At 42.1% G+C, this 20,414-nt stretch overlaps 1 long non-coding RNA gene across 1 annotated transcript; it reads right to left on the bottom strand.

The window, feature by feature from the left end:
- Positions 1-5,928: 5,928 nt before the first annotated feature.
- LOC109201590 (uncharacterized) lies at positions 5,929-7,085 on the bottom strand. The gene is made up of 3 exons (XR_002061642.2): positions 7,046-7,085; positions 6,091-6,174; positions 5,929-5,967 (listed from the first exon to the last, which is right to left on the bottom strand). It is a non-coding gene; the product is annotated as an uncharacterized LOC109201590 (long non-coding RNA).
- Positions 7,086-20,414: the final 13,329 nt, after the last annotated feature.

Genomic DNA, 20,414 nt, shown 5'->3' with positions numbered 1-20,414 from the left:
AGGGTGAAAACAGATATAAGATCCCTTGAAAAATTATATAAATGAAACTTGTATGTTTTGGATACTTACTAAAACAATATATGAAAGTAATGAGAAAGTGGCCACTTCCATGAGTAAATCATGAAAGCCTTATATGATTTACTCATGAAAGTGGCCACTTTCATGAGTAAATCATATAAGTTTTTACTATTTCTTTTGTGACGTAGCTCCAGCATTGTTTTCCACGTGTGTCATTTGTCATACTTTAGAAATAAGAAATAATACTCACATTTTCACTTTGAATTCTTCACAGACATTCCTGATAGCATCCTCCCCCTTCGCTTGTATGATCCGTATGATTCTCTCCAGAGCTATGTCTGTTGAGTTCCACCGAGTTTGATTTGGCCGGATGAGCTGGAACTTGCATTCACTTTCCACAGTTTCTGCTGCCATGTAGGACCAACCTGACTTATTCCAGATTGCTTGGCATTTCCCAAAGGCTGCTCGTGATAGCCGTTTGTATGCATCATTCATCTCTTCTGCCTTGGCAGCATCTGTTGTGGCGGCTAAATTTAATAGGTGGCATACACACCTTTGATGTGGTGGAAGCTGGTACTCAAGACCGCTATCTTGTTCCAGGATGGTGAGTGTGTCCAGGTAGTCTGCTTAGGTCTCTTCAGAAGAGTCTTGATCTGACTCTGACTCCGCTTCCTCAGACTGACTTTGTTCACCAAACACACTGAATGCTTTAATAAAGTTCGAGCCACTGTCTGTTGTCATTCTTACTACTTCCCCCCTTATTCTGTATTGACAATGAATGTCATCAAGCGCACCAGCTAGGACATCAAAGGTGTGGGACCCTTTCAACCTCTGGCAAGCAAGGAAGCAGATCTCCTCTCCAAGGTTTCCTCATCTATCCAATGAGCTGTGACTCCTATGAAACTTTGCTGGTGTGCTGTCCAACAATCTGTAGTGGTGACAACATGGCTGACTTTACTGAGGTGCAACATCAAAGTTTTTTTTCATCTGATTGGCAGCTCCCTCTATTCTGGTCCTGAGAGTTGGTCTGGAAATTACTTTGCATTGAGGATTCAGTGTCAACAAAAGTTCTTTAAAAGAAGGTTGTTCAACCACAGAAAATGGATGAAGACCTTCACAAATGAAATTAATCATGAGCTTGTCAACCTTTGCCTGTGATACTCGTCTGTTTGCACCCACTGCCATCACATCATTGACTTTTGCTTGCTTTCTTGGGGATTTGGTTGCTCCAGGGCTTGCTTCCACGTCGCTATAAAGTCTCTGAAGGCCTTCAGCTTGGATGGATGTTTTCTCTGTTAACAACATTTTTTTAAAATCAGTATGTAAATCAATTTTGTTTTCATTAAACACACACAAAATATTTTCTACGTTCCTAATAAGACATCAATACATTAGATAGCTACCGCTGGTAAATTATACCATTATACCTCGTGGGTTTTTTTGTTTTGTTTTGTTTTGTTTTTTTTATTGGACAATAACAGGCTAGTTAACGGGAGGTTGCAAGTGCTAATTAACAAGTAACAGAAGTCAGCTTTCTTTGACTAATCTAAGGCAAGTGAGTGCTCTGTTTTTCTTTTGCCTGCAGTGTGAACATATGTGGGTTAAGTAAGAAAGTAGCCGCTTCTGTCTTTAATTTAACTATTTTTTTTAAACAAATTATAATTATTATCATTAACAAACAGGAAAAACGTAGGTAAACACATTTTTTTTTTGGCAATTTACCAACCCAGTAAAAAAAAGATGTAAGTTGTGTGGACAACAACGTGCCCGATTACAGCAAGTTGTTAGTACAAACCAACTTTAGCAGTGTTCTTCACAGATGTCTTAACTTAATGTGATTAACTTGAGCACAGCCTTTTTGCTACCATAACAGTACAAGTTTTATTTAACTTGCCTCTACATGCTTGCGCAGGTTTGATGTGGAATGTTTAAAAGCTGCTAACTCGGTCTCTCTGGGCAAACACAGCTTACACTGCATAATAAAGCTGTTGCCTTTCTTGCACTTGAAGCCGAAATGGTCCCTTAAATACGGCCAGGGGTTCACATTGGTTTCTTCGAATTCAGGGTCAGCAGAAATCGACGGGGTTTCTTTTTTCACTGGATCCGTAACACCGATGTCAGACTCCATCTTTATCGTGACCTTAGCGCCAATTTGTTCTATTACCCATCATTCCCTGCAGTATTTCCGAAGCGCAATTTTTTTTGTGTGTGTGTGTTTTGTTTTTTTTTTAATTTAGTCAGTAACGGGTGTGATTGAAAACGTAGCGAACTACAATACTTTAAAAAATATATATAATTAAGTAAAAGTAAAATTACAGACTTGAAAAATGACTTTAAAAAGTACAAATACACAAAGAAACTACTCAATTACAGTAACGCAAGTAAATGTAATTCATTACTTTCCACCTCTGTATGAGAGCCATGTAATGTCCATGTGTGCATGCTGACTGTGCTGCTCTGACCCCTCCTCCTTTCAGGGTGGAGCCTGCTGGAGTCCGATGGTTGAGACCAGGTCTGAGGAAGTGTAAGTGTGTTTTTAATGGGATTCATGAAAACAAAGCAGCACACATTCAACCATCTTCATCATGTCAGGAGTCATCATCAAAGTGTCAATCAATGAACAGATGATGGATCAATAACTGCAGCTGGATTGTGTTTGTTCTCTCCATCAGATTCCTGTCAACTCACAATCGACACAAACACAGTGAACACAAACCTCCAACTGTCTGACAACAACAGGAAGGTGACACATGTGGAGGAGGTTCAGTCATATCCTGATCATCCAGACAGATTTGATGTTTGGCCTCAGCTGCTGTTTAGAAATGGTCTGACTGGTCGCTGTTACTGGGAGGTCGAGTGGAGAGGAAGAGTTTATATATCTCTGAGTTACAGAAGAATCAGAAGGAAGAGAAACAGTTATGACTGTTTGTTTGGACACAATTATCAGTCCTGGAGTCTGCTCTGTTTTGATGATGGTCCTCGTTCTGTCTATCATAACAAGATAAAAACATCCATCTCCTCCTCCTCCTCCTCCTCTGTCTCTAACAGAGTAGCAGTGTATGTGGACTGTCCTGCTGGCACTCTGTCCTTCTACACAGTCTCCTCTGACACTCTGATCCACCTCCACACCTTCAACACCACATTCACTCAAACTCTTTATCCTGGGTTTACTATCTGGTTTCCTGGTTCATCAGTGTGTCTGTGCTGAATTGAGTGTAAAGAGTGTCTCCTGTTAGAGAAACACTCTGAACACGCTTGAACAGATATTTCAGTCTGTACATGTCTGTCTCTTTCACTCAGAAACACATTTTCTGAATCATGGATTCAATCAATGATTTAGATTGTTTTTATATTGTGGTTTATGTATATTTGTTATTGTGTTGCTGACATATTGTGTGTTTTACATTGTTGTGCTTGAGAGATACCATCGACCGGAATCAAACGTTGTATATTTTTTGCGCATTTACTTGGCCAATAAATGTGATTCTGATTCTACTGCAAGCAGTGGCATTTCTTATCCATGTGATAAGATCTCACAAACATTCAAACCAAAACAGCAGGTGTACAGGATGGTACATATGTCAGTTACCTCATACTGTGGATGAAATAGCTCAAGCAAAATATGTAATTCTGAAAGCGACACAATGGCCAGCCTTTGCAAAGGAACTTAGTCCTCCAAGTAAACAAAGTGGTGCCCACAAACAGCCCTTTGATTAAACTCAGTCCAACCTTCGAGGGTAAGCTCATTTGTGTTGGAGGCAGAGTGAAACATTCTTACATGTTGTCATGAAATTAATATATATTTTAAGGCTTATTTTGCTGATTATATTGTTTTAGGTATAAAAGAAGGCCAGCGTTGAGACAAGGGCTGTGTCCGAATTCAGGGGAAGGATGCTCATAAGGACACTACCTCCCTACGTCACAAAGTAGTGTCCTTAGACGGGCGGGTAGTCAGGAAGTGAGCGGCTTGGACAGCCCCCTTTTTTTCTCCATAGAAACTTTATTGAACAAACAATGAGTATCCAACATAACAGATGGGCTGTGGACAGCCTCCTAGCCTTCAACTCCGCCCTTACTTGTGTGTTTTTCCCGTTCTCTAGCGCCACAGCGCGAAAACTTTAAAATGGACCCAGAAATGTTGCTCCGTTGTTTGGACAATTTCATTTCAAGGAGCTAGAAAAACCTTATCGTCGTCGCCCGCACGTTTTGTACCTTAGGCTCATCAGAGACAATCATATCCAGGTAAAATAATTTCCTTTAATCTACACGCTTTTAGGAATTACTGAGCTAATTACACGGATAATTGAATTATTGCCAGCGTTGTGCCAAAAAAGTGTTCGCCTGCCAAAACTGATTTCCAATGTTTCCATGTGTAATATCTTCATGTATGTTGGTAAATAGACTTCGGTGAACATGGTTTACTAAGGGGTTTTATATATACAATAATTACCTGTTGTTCAAGTATCTTTATAACTCTGGTTATAATGTAGGTACAATTGATATATTTGTTGTGCTGTCTGCTGTCCTCTTGGCCAGATTACTCTTAAAAAATAAATTTCTAATGTCAATAAGATTTTTTTTGAACTGGATGAATAAAGGATATATAAAAGTCACTGCCAAAAACTGATTGCAGCTTTTACCTTGTTACAGGAATGTTGCTGGTGGCTCAGAGTGACTTGATATCATTAATGAGGGATACATTTGACATATGTTTCACGTATTATAGACCAACAAGTTATTCATGGCAGGTTAAATACGAGCAGTCAGTTTAGGGCAAAAACCGGAAATCAGTTTTTGGCAGACGATCATTTTTTGCCACAACATCGGTCATTCTCACACATGTACTGTATCATATAAAATATATAAACTAAATATCTTTGAAACGTATAGAATCTAATCTTTTGTTTGTTTGTTTTTTTACATAGCACTTTATCAAACTGTTGTCTGCTCCAGAGTTACAAGTATTATACTCATAATATAGCATCCACCATCTCCTGCTTGCATATCTCTGTAAACATCTTAGTGGTGTGGCAGCCATGAGTGAGCCCTGCAAACCCTGTGGATGGACGATGCAGTGGACAGTGGGAGGAAGCATCCTAAAGCTCTCTTTGCAGACCACCCTGTGTGATTCTCCACTCGCCCACCAGAAAAGACAAACCGCAGGTCTCAGTTGCAGCAGCTCATCCACGTCTGATCTTGCTCGGGCAGATTCAGCAACACTGCCAGAGACTTCCTGTAATCTATTACAGTTGTTAAAGAAACGGTCCAGGAACAGGTCACTCAGGTTAATCCTGTGTGAACAACTGTAAATGTTGTTTTTTCATCTTTACATACTGTGTATTTGAAATATTCTTGTTTAATTGTTATTGTTATTTACTTTATTGCTATCAAATAAATATCCATGTAATATTGTTCAAAGTTAGTGTTATGTTCATACATGTTAAAAATGCCTGTAAATCAAATTGAGTTCAGTGACAATTACTGTTTGTTTGAATCAATTTATTAATAACATAAAACCTTTAAACTAATGCAACACATATAACAATGTAACAAATATATTCAAATAAATAAATTTCTCAATACATAACTCATTTTGGAACTAATCTTTCTAGCAGTGAAAACAGTCTGTCCATCCTCTCCCTGCTCTCCTCTCCTCAGCCTCTCTTTGCTGCCTCATGTCCTCTCTGATGAGGTCTAGCAGCTCATCATCCCTGTCTCTTTTCCTCTTTCTCCCTGTCGTAGGTGGCTGAGCCGCTTCGTCATCGCTGTCGTTTTGGTCACCCACTGCTGCGCTTGGTCCTGGAGTGTCCTCAGGGAGAGAGGACATTAGGACAGAGGCTTAATGGAAGGCATCTGTCCTATCACCTCATCCATGAGGGCAAACCAGGGCCAAGTAGCAGCAGTGGGCTTTCCACTGACCCCCTCTCCTGAGCCTGGATACTTGCAATCCTAAAGGCAGAGGAAATCAAAAATGACAGCAGGCAAATAAAAACACCACAACAACTCTTAGTAATTGCACATTTATTAACTTGTGTTCTTAAGAATTATCTTCTTGATAACACACATACATACTTTGTATTCTTTAAAGTTATCTCATGTCTCCTGGCCTACAAGGGGGTGACTTTCCCCTGCAGGCCCATCCTCTCCAGAATTGTCCTGATCACACACAACAAATAAGAGAAGAAAGGAAACCATGGCAACTATGTTAATCCCTAAGCCCAAAGGTTTTCACAGCAGAACACCAGAGGAACACCGTCTGGACATCACAGGTTCTGTACAGCAGCGGTCCGTGAGTCGTTTGGTACCGGGCCACAGAGTTAAGGCTCCGGTGTGAAATTTATGGTTTTCAGGGGTTTTATCGTTAACTCGGTTTCCCTGGATCTTTCCCGTGTTGTAGTAAATATTTACATGTTACCATAGCGACCAGAGAGCATTAAGCGGCAGAGAGGAGGATGTTACTGTCAATATTGGCGCATTTTCAGGAGGACACTGCTAATAAAGTTACACAATTACACAGTACATTCACGTTTATTATTATATTTACAAAATACCACAGTTTTTGTCTTGGTCGGATCATTTTATGTGGTTGTATTTATCCGCGATACCTTAAAGGCTCCGTGTCTGACATAAACCGGTCTGTGGCGCAAAAAGGTTGGGGACCGCTGCTGTACAGCATGAGGGCTAATAGGACTGCACTCATATGAATACGATGTGTACATTGATTTATTCTTGTACATCCACGCCGTAGCGGCCCAATTCTTCACCCCAGTGAAGAGGTGATCGTTTTCTCCTCGTTTTAATAAATTAAGCCGTTTGGTCTTTGTTCCCCACAACATATCACCATTTCGAAAAAATCTAAATTAGCTGTATGTAAGCGGCATTACATGAAAAATCGCGGGACCCGCGATACAAGCTGGTTTACGGTTATTTTAAAGAAAAGAAACATGTCTATGCAGATGCCCAAAGCTTAACAACACGACCGCTATAACAATTTAACTTTTGTACAACCAGATTTTTATATACTTACATTTGAAAGTGTTTTCCTCTCCTGCTTCGACCACCATCGTTATCAGAAACAAATCTCCTCTATGACCCGCAATGAATCCTGGGATATAGTAGGACATGAAGGATACATCAGACCATCCTTAGAATTCAGGGCAAAGTAGGACGCATTTGTCGCCACATTTTGAGTGCTCTTTGAATTTGGACAGCCTTCGTCGCGTCACCGTGACGTCATTGCCTCCAAATATGGCATTGGCGCATCCTTCCCCTGAATTCGGACACAACTAACCCTCAAATTCGCGGAAAAGTAGGACACATTTGTCGTCACATTTTGAGTGCTCTTTGAATTCGGACAGTCCTCGTCGCGTCGCTGTGACGTCATTGCATCCAAATATGGCATTTTAAGCATCCTTCCCCTGAATTCGGACACAGCCTGTGTGTGACGTGTGTAACGTCAAGATGGAGTATATAAATATAACTAGGCTTCCTGTTTGTGTTTTAGACCTGAGGTTGTGTTTGAACAGCTGATTGTTCTGTAAATAGTTTGAAAAGATAAATGGCTGCAAATAACTTTGTTGTTTGCAAAACTTGTGCATAGGATTTTAAAATGGACAATTTATATTTGCATTTAAAGTTATGAAATATGATTCCTTAAACATGTTTGTGGTTGTTACAGTAAAAAATATAACTTTTTCTACTCTGATTTTGTTTTTTTTCTGATTTTAGATCAATTGTGTTAATACAGTATGTCTAAATGAAAACACAACTATAAATTCAGACATGTGAGGTTGTGCTGAAAAGAATGATACCAAACAAGGCAAAGTAAATAATTTTTGAAGGTAAAATGTGGAGGAAACACCAAAAGTAGTAAAAATGGCCAATTCTACCCTGGACCCCAGAGGGTTAAACGTTTTTTAAAGTAACGCAATAGTTACTTTTCAAGTAATTAATTACTTTTAGCATCTTGTAACTCAGTTACTAACTCAGTTACTTTTTTGAAGAAGTAACTAGTAACTATAATTAATTACTTTGTCAAAGTAACATGCCCAACACTGGTCACCCACAGACATCACCTCCTCTGTAAACCTGGCTGATCATCGTTTGTTCTTTGGGATAATTTTCATTCAGTCTAATCAATAATGTCACTGGACTGTAAAGAATGTGTGTGATCAGTTATTAACATCCTGTTATTTTATGGACATGTGTTTGTGTGAGACCTCAGTAATACTGGTCCTGTGTAACATCTGTGTCCACTCCACTCTGACAGCATGATGGAGGTCAGCTGTGGTTTTAAAGGGCAGCAGAAAGGTGTTTTTGTCCAGATGAGCCCAGAGAAGAAACACGAGTGTTCACAGACATCAGAAGCTCAGAGAGGTGAAACATGAGGTTGGAGTCCTCGTCAGCATTCAGAAGAGCTGCTGTGAAACCCTGAGTACTCATGACAGACTCTGATGGCACAAACACATCATGATTCAAACAGAAAGACAAACATGGAGCTCCTGATCCTCCTGCATGAGAACAAGCTGACATGAGCGCTGTGTCTGAGAGTGTCTCCCTGTCACAGTGACAATAACACAGCTGCTGCTCACAGTCATTAAACTGACCTGAGGTCAGCTGCTAGGACGTCTCTGTGCTCCTTACATATGAACCATGTGACCTCACATCAGTGCTGTGGATGACTGTAGTCATAGAAGAGTAGAGCTGTAGCAGGTGGTGTGAGGAGGAGGAGGAGGTGGTGTATTCTAGTTGCCGCAGTACTGAAACACTCCAGCAGAGGGCGCTGTTAAGTCCTTATTGTAACACAGTTACTGTGTGCAGTTATACTTCATACATAATCTGCACTTATTTCAATCATACATGCTGTCAGTAAATGGTTGATTCCAGATGACTTTTTTGGAGTAATGACACCAACACTGATCAGTAAACAGGTGTTTGTGTGTGAATAAAGATCAGCAGGTGAATTTATTAAAGTGTGAGTTCAGGTGAAATCAGACAGAAGTGTGTGTTAAAGAGTGTAACTGCCCACTGTGATGTCACATCCACAGTGTGTCATCAGTGTTTGTGGTCACAGTCTTTCTGTTTTAATGTTCAGGTTCTAGTTTAAAGTGCATCTCTCTCCCTCACACTTTACTGTTAAATGTTTGAATGTGTAAATGTGAGTGTGTGCCTGTGTAACAGCGCCCTCTAGTGGACGAGCTGGCCTCCTGTACTATGAGCTCTGCACACAGGAACGAGCTTAGAGCAGCTTTACATTAGGCATCATGCTGACACTATGTGAGAGCATGAGAGGAGGTTAAAGTTCACAGAGGAACGCTGACAGGCTTTAAGGGTCACATGATACCTCACTCCATGATGTCATATCCTTGTTTGGTTCAGAGTTTAGTGGAGCGGCTGAAGCATGAACAGGGTCTGTGTGGTCTGCAGTGGTGTGTGGGGAAGGTAAAGGTGAGGATGGATGGTGTTCACCTGAGCTTTAGAGGTTTGAGGGGTGTGGCTGATGGCTGATGAACAGGAAGTGTCACACACACAGAAAAAACTCTGATCCTGACGTTAAAAACACAAATCATCTCAAAGAGAAAGAAACAGGAAGCAGATGTTCTCTCCTTCCTGTTCTCCTCCATCGCCCCGACTTCCTCCCTCTGACATGAAGCTGTTTCTCCGTCTGTGAAGACAGCTGACTGTAGCACTCACACACAGACACCAGGTGGCAGCAGAGACCAGCCTCATCATCATCTTCATCACTGGGTCAGCGTCTGTTTTAAATGTGTCCTATAAATCAAACACTCAGCACAAAAACATTGTTATGTTTACATATTTCACCAGTTTCACCTTTGGCTGTGTGTCCCTGCTGGTAGCACGAGGTCATACCTGGACCCTACAGAGGTAACACAGATAGTCCGAGCCCCTTTATTTTATTTTATTTAGAGCAGAAACTATTCAAATGTCTGAATCTAGTTCCTAAGTAATCAGCTGCTACAGCATCAGCCATGATCACTAACTAATGCTGCAGATGTGACATCAGTCATGGCTGAAACATCACCTTTACACCAGGTTATACTGAGTCAGTGCCTCCCATATTGCCTCCACCCTGTTAACAGCTCACCACCCGCTCCATGCACTCACAGAGACACTGCTGCTGTTTTCAGGTGTGGGTGTGAAGCTGGGTTCATTTCAGGCGTGTGGGACGAACACAGAGTCCAGAAGCAGCAGCAGGAGGAGTCGTCGGGTCATGACTCCAGGACTTAATTTCTGATTTAGGCCTGTGTGCAGGTCCTTTGTGCTCTTTGACCTATAATAAAGTGGTGTTCCTATCTTTAATATGAATGTACCAGCAGGTTATGGGCTCAGCAGGGAGCCTGGAAGATGGCAGAGATGAGAAATACACTATAAATTATGGGAGATGGAGTTTCCAGGTCAGCTGCTTCTAGGTTTTCAAGGATGCCATTCTGAGAGAGGCCAATGATGGAGAAGAAGATGAAAATGAAGAAGCGTACTCTGAATCTTTCCCTCGTTATGAGAGAAGCAGAGGATGATGGAGGAAGGTGTTGGAGATACTGGGAGAGTATCATGCAGGTAAAGGTACGCCACCAGTGATTAGCCTCTACGCTGAGCTAACGTCTCTGCAGAAAGGCACCAAGGACAGCGTCACAGGTTATTATTGGTGCTGAAGGGTACAACAAGACTGGTACAAACATCAGCACAGAGCTTACTGTGTGAACATGATGATGGTGTCAGGCCTGCTGTGATAGTCACACATGGGTCACTGTAGAATAGAAGTATTCCTTATTGTCCCTCACTGGGGAAATCCGTGTGTTCCCAGTCAGGTGGAGCACAAGGATTCAAACAACTATTTACAACATAATGAAAATACTGCACAGTTATTACGTTATTAAAACCAGAGAAACTGTGCAAACACCAGCAGGATGTTTGATGTCTGCTGGGAGCAGTGATGGTTATAAAGACTAAGAGCTGCTACAGACACCATACTACATGCTTACTGGGAGAAAGGATGAAGGTGTTTGGATCAGAGTGCTGTGCGTACAAACAGGATGAGGAAAAAAGTGGATTTATATGGTCTATGATGAAAACAGCCCATCCTCTCTGCTCTGTCACACAGACCTGTGACGTTTGTTAGAACAGCTGGAGACAAACACAGACACATCTGGACACATGTGATGTTGAGACAAATGTGGAGACAAAGACTGACCAGGTGGATGATATTCAGAGAAGATACAGGCCTTCAAAATAAGAGCCCAGAGAGCAGGGCAGGGAGACAGTGTCAGAAGTCAAACCCTAACCCCACAGAGAGGATAATAAATATACTTTATACATGAAGACTGAGAAATTTTTACTTTTAACAAACACTTTGAAGAGGAGGAAATAACAGCACGTGCAGGCCTGCTTTATATGAAACATCTGTCTGTTTGACTTCACAGCTTCTTGAAAATTAATCAAATAAAAAAACCTCCAAATGCATAAAACGCAGGCGCGGGCCAATAATTTAAATATAATTAATATTGTAATCATGACTTCAGTTATTTCAGTGACCTGTGTTTGTAATCACGCTGCAGGCAGCCGTCGAGCTCATGCTGAGAAAGCTGCTCACACGTGGGTCCAAAGATGGACAGGACTCTGCAAATGTGTCCGATATGATCCACACGCATGAACATTTACAAACGTGATGTTTGTGAAGGTTTAAAGGACTCACACACGCGTGCTTCAATCCACATGAAGCAAACCGTTTCACACTGAGTAAATGATCATTTATAAACAGTTTGCTTTGCTCAGCTTCATTTTCTCTTTCTGTGACACATGTCTGAACTACACGTGTAGTTCAGGTCTGAGTCAGAGACGGAGCGACCCAGCAGAGCTTTATCCCCGTAGAGCAGGGGTAGGCAACTCCAGGCCTCGAGTGCCGGCGTCCTGGAGGTTTTAGATGTGTCCATGATCCATCACAGCTGATTTAAAGGGCTAAATGACTCCTCAGCATTTCCTGAAGTTCTCCAGAGGGCTGGTAATGAACTAATCATTTGATTTCTCCAAAAGTTGAATCTGTTCATCTGGACGTAGCGTTTTGTGGGAGAAACGTTTCATCACTCATCCAAGTGACTTCTTCAGTCTCAGCTGACTGCAGGTTTCCCCAAACCTTATAAACAGTACATTTGCATAATGACTGAAACCAGCCCACTGAAGGAACAATGGGCTGTGAGGTCAGTTCCTTAATCATAATTATGCAAATTCCCATGACCATTGACCAAACCCCACTGATCAAAGAACACTGATCAATGGCCATGAGTACCATTCACAGAGTGTTGGGGAATGGCTGCAATCACAGCATTGTAAGATGGCGAAAGATGTACCCTTAGGCCCCCTCCTCGATTCAGAGATGGTCTTTCCCTTTTCACGTAAATGGCCTCCTTGACTCCGCGCTCAAACCAGCGTTCCTCCCTGTACAGGATGTGTACATCCTCATCATTGAAAGAGTGTCCTCTGGCCTGTAGGTGTAAATAGACTGCAGAGTCCTGGCCTGATGAGGTAGCTCTTCTGTGTTGTGCCATCCGCTTCGCTAGAGGTTGTTTGGTTTCCCCGATGTATAAATCCTGGCAATCCTCCTGGCACTTAACAGCGTACACTATGTTACTCTGTTTGTGTCGGGGGACCCGATCCTTGGGGTGGACCAGTTTTTGGCGTAGCGTATTTTGGGGTTTAAAAGCCACAGAGACCCGGTGTTTAGAAAAAATGCGTCTCAACTGTTCCGATACTCCTGACACATATGGGATCACTACAGGTTTTCGCCTGGGCAGCGGTTGTCCTTCTCTCCTGGATCGGCTGGAGCTTTCTTTAGGTGCCTTCCCAGCTTTGACAAAAGTCCAGCTGGGATAACCACATTTACTCAGGGCCTTCTTGATGTGCTGTTCTTCTGCCTCCCTGGCCGCTGTGTCATTTGATTCAGGTGTGTTAACCCAGGGTGCGATCTAAAACCTGCAGGACACCGGCACTCGAGGCCTGGAGTTGCCTACCCCTGCCGTAGAGGGACACTAACATCTCACTCACAGCTGGGTCGGTCAGTCTCTTTGTCTGCAGCAGCTGCTGCTATGAACACTCTCTCTGTAAACTTCCCACTGTAGATGTTACTGTGACACCTCAGAGAGAGGGCGGTGATCCCACAACATTCATCCTGTGGCACACACAGGCTGTCTTATTAAAGGAAGGTTATGTCTGTAACATTTGAAATGTTCTCAATTTTAGTTTTTCACATAAAGGCCAACCTCCAGCTTACAGAAAACAGCAGGTTCACATCACCACACTCCCAGACAGCAAACATGCAGTGGGGGCGAGTGGGTTTATACGACGAAAGAAACAGCTTATCTGCTGTAACAGACTGACGAGTCTTTATGGAGCAACCTGAGGGATCTGAAGTCAGAGGAAAGACTGAATACGTCACCCTGCAGGTTTTAGATGTGTCCTTGATCCATCACAGCTGATTTAAATGGATAAATTACCTTCTCAACATGTCTTGAAGTTCTCCAGGGGCCTGGTAATGAACTACTCATGTGATTCAGGTGTGTTGACCCAGGGTGAGATCTAAAACCTGCAGGGACACCGGCCCTCGTGGACTGAGATTGGGGACCCCTGGTCTACGGGGTGCTGTGCTGTCAGCGTTACTCTTTTATTTTGATAGTCTACGGGGTGTTCTGCTGTCAGCGTTACTCTTTTATTTTGATAGTCTACGGGGTGCTGTGCTGTCAGCGTTACTCTTTTATTTTGATAGTCTACGGGGTGCTGTGCTGTCAGCGTTACTCTTTTATTTTGATAGTCTACGGGGTGCTCTGCTGTAGCGTTACTCTTTTATTTTTTTATAGTCTACGGGGTGCTCTGCTGTCAGCGTTACTCTTTTATTTTTTTGATAGTCTACGGGGTGCTGTGCTGTCAGCGTTACTCTTTTATTTTTTTATAGTCTAGGGGGTGCTGTGCTGTCAGCGTTACTCTTTTATTTTGATAGTCTACAGGCTGCTGTGCTGTCAGCGTTACTCTTTTATTTTGATAGTCTACGGGGTGCTGTGCTGTCAGCGTTACTCTTTTATTTTGATAGTCTATGGGGTGCTGTGCTGTCAGCGTTACTCTTTTATTTTGATAGTCTACGGGGTGCTCTGCTGTAGCGTTACTCTTTTATTTTTTTATAGTCTACGGGGTGCTCTGCTGTAGCGTTACTCTTTTATTTTTTGATAGTCTACGGGGTGCTCTGCTGTCAGCGTTACTCTTTTATTTTTTTATAGTCTAGGGGGTGCTGTGCTGTCAGCGTTACTCTTTTATTTTGATAGTCTACAGGCTGCTGTGCTGTCAGCGTTACTCTTTTATTTTGATAGTCTACGGGGTGCTGTGCTGTCAGCGTTACTCTTTTATTTTGATAGTCTTTGTCTCGTCTGTTAAGTTCAGTTTTACTTCCTGTGCCTTGTCAGTTAGATTTAGTTCAGCTGTGTTTCATCTCCTAATGACGCCGTGTGTGTTTCTGAGCCCTCTGTTCTTCATCATCGTGGCCTTCATCAGTGATGTCAGTGTTTCAGTCAGTGTTGTGTTTTTAATAAAGCTGCGTTTAGACTTACTGTCTGGATGCCATCACACTGAAGGATCTCCACAGACTGTAGTTCATGTTAAGAGCAGCACCTGTGGCCACACGCTTATTTTCCCACCACACGTTTTATTTGGCACAGACTTTCTACCTGATGCTCTTCCTAACACAGCCCTCCCATTTTACTGTTCTGGGATCAGCACGAGGAGGACTCGACATGTGCTGACTGTGGTCCGTTTAAATGTGACTTCATCAGATTTACTTTATTAGACTTCATATTTCAGCAGGAGGCTGGAGAGGATGAAGAGAGTGCAGCGTGACTACAGACCTGCATACTTCATAAATACAGCCTTCACTGGCTGCTCTATGAAGCTGTGACAAATATACAATAACTCCACTGTGGACAATTTCAACACAGTTATTGATTGATCGTTCTTCTGTCTTTGAGTATAGACGGCTGAATTTATGAGCTGCACCTAAAGGCACCACATATTTCCAAGTGTAGATGGCATAGCAGCTGGTTCAGAGTCAGCAGCATGTGTGTGGACTGTGGGGCCCACACTGCCCACAGTGACACAAACACGGACCTTCATGCTGTGTTAACAGTGTCACAGTAACACAGTAACTTCATAATATCTAAAATAATAAATGAGACGTGATAAACAAAGCTGCGTGAACTTCAGCCTGAACATTAAAGGATGCGTTATATGTTTTACTGTTAGTGTTTCTGACATGTTATAGCCAATATTATTACTATAACACCACTGCTGACAAATGGGCCCGTGCAGTCATTTTAGAAACATGCGGGATTTTACATCTGAGCTCAGATTTACTGAGAGTCTGCTGCACAAGTTCAGATGTGCATGATTCAGTGCTAGGACTGTTCAAAAGTGTTGTTTATCTGAAAATGATGGTGTTTTCTGTCCTCTGTGGGCAGACATCATGAACACGTCCATCCTCTCCATGTTTCTGGTGGGTGATGGCTGTTATAAAACCAGAATGATCCAGAGTTTATATTTATGATCCATGGCCTAGTGTCTGTATATAAAGCATTGCTCTGCTGGTGGGTCACCCACAGACATCACCTCCTCTGTAAACCTGGCTGATCATCGTTCGTTCTTTGGGATAATTTTCATTCAGTCTAATCAACAATGTCACTGGACTGTAAAGAATGTGTGTGATCAGTTATTAACGTCCTGTTATTTTATGGACACGTCTGTTTGTGTGACAGTGAGCTGCACACAGCCACCCGACCAGACACAATGTCAAGATCAAAGAGTGTGACTATCAGAGCATCAGTGAGCACAGAACATAAAGATTGTGCTAACAAAGTGACTTCCTGATAATGTGCTGCACTGCACACAGGAAACATCACTGATGCTACCTGAGATCACAATATTGCAAACACAACTGGAGCCTGGTGTCAGTAACAGTCAGAGAGTCAGTGTCAGTGTGGTGTTTCAGTCTCAGCTCCCACTCGTGTGTCTGTGGGTCCAGAGTGAAAGTGGCAGTGCTCACAGTGCTGGCAGTGATTGTATTTGTGTAGGTTTTTCTGAAGAAGGAAGCTTCTGTGAGGGTTACAGACGTGGTGGGGCTGCTGTCTCTGGGCAGAGCTGAGTTCATGTATGGCTGTTCTTTCAAAGAGAAAACAACATAAAGAATCTCATTTCATCCGCGCTGTGATCCAAAGCTATGAACTAAACTAAAGCCATGTGGAACAAAGACCTTGATACCTGCTAGCATGCTAAATCCCTACACAGACAAACACATGGAAATATGACAGGAAATGAAGTCAGCAGCTCCTGGTTTCAGCTGGGAAACGTCAAACACATGATGAACTCTCATGTTCTGAGGCTTCTTTAAGCCAGCAGACAGGATTAATCATGGTATTTATCTCAAACAGACCAATGAAACTGGGAGCAGCTTTCTTCAGACTCACACTCAGAGGGCAATGGTATATTCCTACCAGATAATCAGCTGCTCTGACCTGACTGTTATGATAATGCAGGGTTCTGATGGCAATCATCTTATGTCTTTAACAGAATCTCTTGGGTGGAGCTTCAGAGAGGGATGCAACAATGAAGATGATGGTGCATGGAGGGAACTGAGTGCTCACCTTCAACTGTGGGGAAGAGTGGAGTTGATAACAGAGTGAAGATTCAAAGAGGGAGAGTCCAGTGGCTGAAGAGCTCACAGAGCTGTGTGCATACTCCACCATTTATTTATTGATGTCAACAGCGAGCATGACTTCTGATTGGTCAGGTTTAGGCAGAGCCCTGAGTGAAGCTTGATTAAACTCCTGCAGGAAATCTGAACCCGACACTGCAACCTCCCACGCCATTCAAGTCACCGTGTGTCCACCCAACGCATAGTTACGTTTGTCAGGAGGTGCACGTCAGGTCACGTGTAAGGTTACAGCGTAAGTTACTCAGATTACTCACAGAAGTCTAAATCGAGCTTCAGTCTGAGTCGAGTCAGCCGAGGTTGAGAACAGTGGATCCTCACATCGCTCATTCAGAGATTTCCTCAAGTGTTTGTGTGAATACAGAGAGACGCAGCTCTGCTTTATTCATAATTACTAGTCAATATGTCACAGTCTGGCGAGGGCAGACTGTATGAATTGACGAGAAGGACCCAAAATGCAGACTCCAAGAACATGGAAAACTTGAATGTTAACAAAAAGCAAGCCGTTTAATGAGGCTGGTAAAAAGTACAAACAAAAGGCAAGGCAAACTGAAGCAAAATTAACACAAACCAAAACTAGGAAATCTAAACAAACAATATGAGAAAACCTGGACATGTAACATAGAAACATGGTGTAAAGAACATGGTGTGAACAACAGACGACCTGACAATGACATACTGAAAACAGAGGACTTAAATACACAGGAGGTGATTAGGGGAAGTGGGAACACATGGAGGAACAGCTGACTGACATGAGCCTAATGACAGGACAAGGGAAGTGAAACTAAATGCAATGAACAAAGAACACACGACTCCTTCAAAATAAAACAGGAAACATGAGACAGACATGATAATACAAACTTGATAAGATAAGACACGCAGCATGAAACACAAAGGGTGAGGGAAACTTAAATACAGGGGAAGAAAACACAAGAAGTCTAATAACCAAATGAACTTTGCTAATCTAATGAACTTAAACATAAACAACATCCAAATCAACTAAAACTTAAAACGCTGGGTCAACAGACCCAGGAACATGACACAATACATTGTGCTATAAAATGATTGTAGATCAATCACATGTACGAGTGTCATGTGACCTGGGGTAGAAAGATATAGAAGTCCTCCCTGGCTGCCTCTACATCACAACTCAGAGGTTCAAAGGTCTTAATATCCAGCTTTATGTGATTAAATATGATCAGAGTGCTGAAACAGAACTTTTCTCTGTTTCCTAATAATAAAGCATTTTTATTGTTAATCAAAGATAAACAAGTCTTCAGTGAGAGGAGCAGGTCAGCAGGTTGGATCTAAGAGGTTCATGTTGAAGACTCCAGCAGAGACACTAGAGGAGGAACCTCAGTCCAACCTGTGAACCTGTCAGCTGATTGTGTGATTTTTGGCTTCATCTTCTCATTGTTGTCATGTTAGATGTTCATTCAGAAGGATTTGGATGACATCACACTCCCACTGGATGCCCAGCTGCTCTCCTGTTGCGGGATCAACACAGAACTCGGGGATAAGAGCATCTTTAGGCCTGGCTGTGCTCATCCTCCCTCCAACCTCTCCTCACCAAAGAGCAGAATAAACTCAGCATCAGCTCAGAGTAGCTTAGTTACATCAGTAGAGTTTAAGTCATCTGATTATTATTATTTGATTTTGCTAAACTGCTTTAATAAAGTTCCCTGTAATTAAAGTGTAAATTGTGGAGGTTGACTCTTTAAGCTTTAGTGAAACAGTGAAGGTAAAAGTCTGAGTATTATTCTTTATCAGTGCAAACAGCTCTTACAGGTTAGCCTAGCATCATAAAATCATGTTTCCTGCTGTCCAGCCTACTAAAACCGTCCCTCCATCTTCTTCCACTTATCTGTGAAGTTGTTACTCTATCAGTGAGTTACAGAAGAATCAGAAGGAAAGGATTCAGTAACGACTAAGCGTTTGGATTCAGGGATCAGTCCTGGAGTCTGGACTCTGATGATGCTCCTCAGTCTAACTTATTCAATGAAATCATCTGTGTCATTTTCTCCTGCTGTGAACTCAGGGATCCACTCAAAGCTCAAATCCAAACCACTGAAGAACCTCTGCTGGAAGGATTCAGCACTGATTTAAAAACAGTGACAGTTTATGAAATGAAGTCATCAAAATGAAGCAACTTGTTTCAGATATTTAGGATGATGAACATTTCTGCCCTTTACTGAGGCCACTTTGTCCATTTAATGAAAGTGTCATGAACAGTTAGCTGTGACATCATCAGTACAGAATAGTTATGGTGTAACCAAACTGATTATGATATTTCATTGACAGACTTTTAAGTCTGAAAGATGTCTTATTTTGTTGAATCCTGCTGTTGATATTTTCCTCCAATTAGGACTTTTCACTTGCAGAAATGGTCCTGTGTGATTTCCAGGCTGTGATATAAAAACTAGTTCCTAATGGCAGCGATTCACTCAGTAAACATGTGTTTCCTTCACCAACCTCACACACAGATCCAATAAGATCAGGAAGTGGGCAGTATAGTACAATATGTGTTATTTTGTACTGTGCTGCCCAAACTAAAGATCTGCTGAAGTGTTGGAAATGATTCAGATGTTTATTTTGGACGATACAGCAGAAGATCAGACATGAAAGTGGAGATAACACAGAAGACCTGCAGCAAAGGGTCAGAGGTCAGACTGGGCCACGTGATTCAACAAAGAGCCAATGATCATCAAGTAGTGACTAAAGCAGAGCCCTGACATTCTGACATTTATCACACAGTTAGAACAAATGTCTGCTGATGACTTCATCTCATGAAATGACTGATAGATGTCAATTCATTGATCAGCTGAGCTGCTGATCTTCATCGTGCACAGAAACATTCAGCTTGTTTCAATCAGTAAATAACTCCCACTACTCCCAGTTTGAACTGTTCCCACTCAAAATGCTGTCAGAACAATGATCATTGTAGAACTTCACAAACATCACGTGTTGTTTTCCACATGTAAGATCAGCAAACATACAGAAACTTCCTGTTGCCACACACGGCCTCTAAAATCTCTTCCACGCTTTCTGTCTGAAGTCCACTCTCTGTGTCGGATCCACAGGAAACAACAAGATCTTATTAACATGGTTTTCAATGCGTCTCCTTCCAAAAAGTCCAACCAATGAACAAATGTGTATATTTGTGGAGGCCGAACAAAAGCATGACACATTTGTCTGTTTCTATAAACTGGTGTCAAACACAAATATGAAGAGTTTCATTGACAGACTCCAAAATGCCCCCGCAGTGAATCACAGGGAAATCCTACAGTGTGCAGAGAATCTTAATGGCTCCAACATCAACACATCCACAATGTTGGATCCAGTTCTACCTCACAGAGTTACTAAGACACACCCTCTGCCAGCATTACAACAGCTCCACCTGCTTCACCTGCCTCCTCAGCCTCTGTACACCTGAAGAGAAAAGAAAGGCTCCAAAAGCTCAAATCTACAAAGGATTCATGAAGTTTCATCCAACAAGAACATGTTTGCCTTCCACAGTGTGCTGTTAGACACCACTGTACCTCTGCCATTTCAAAAAGAGCAGCTTGGGAACATTTTGGCTCCAAACACTTTGTGTTTAAGTTCCTAATCTTTGTTTTCTTTGTGAACAACATCTGGAGCT

Source organism: Oreochromis niloticus, unplaced genomic scaffold (assembly GCF_001858045.2).
Source record: "Oreochromis niloticus isolate F11D_XX unplaced genomic scaffold, O_niloticus_UMD_NMBU tig00008834_pilon, whole genome shotgun sequence".
NCBI classification, from domain to species: domain Eukaryota; kingdom Metazoa; phylum Chordata; class Actinopteri; order Cichliformes; family Cichlidae; genus Oreochromis; species Oreochromis niloticus.
This window is presented reverse-complemented; position numbering and strand designations above follow the sequence as displayed.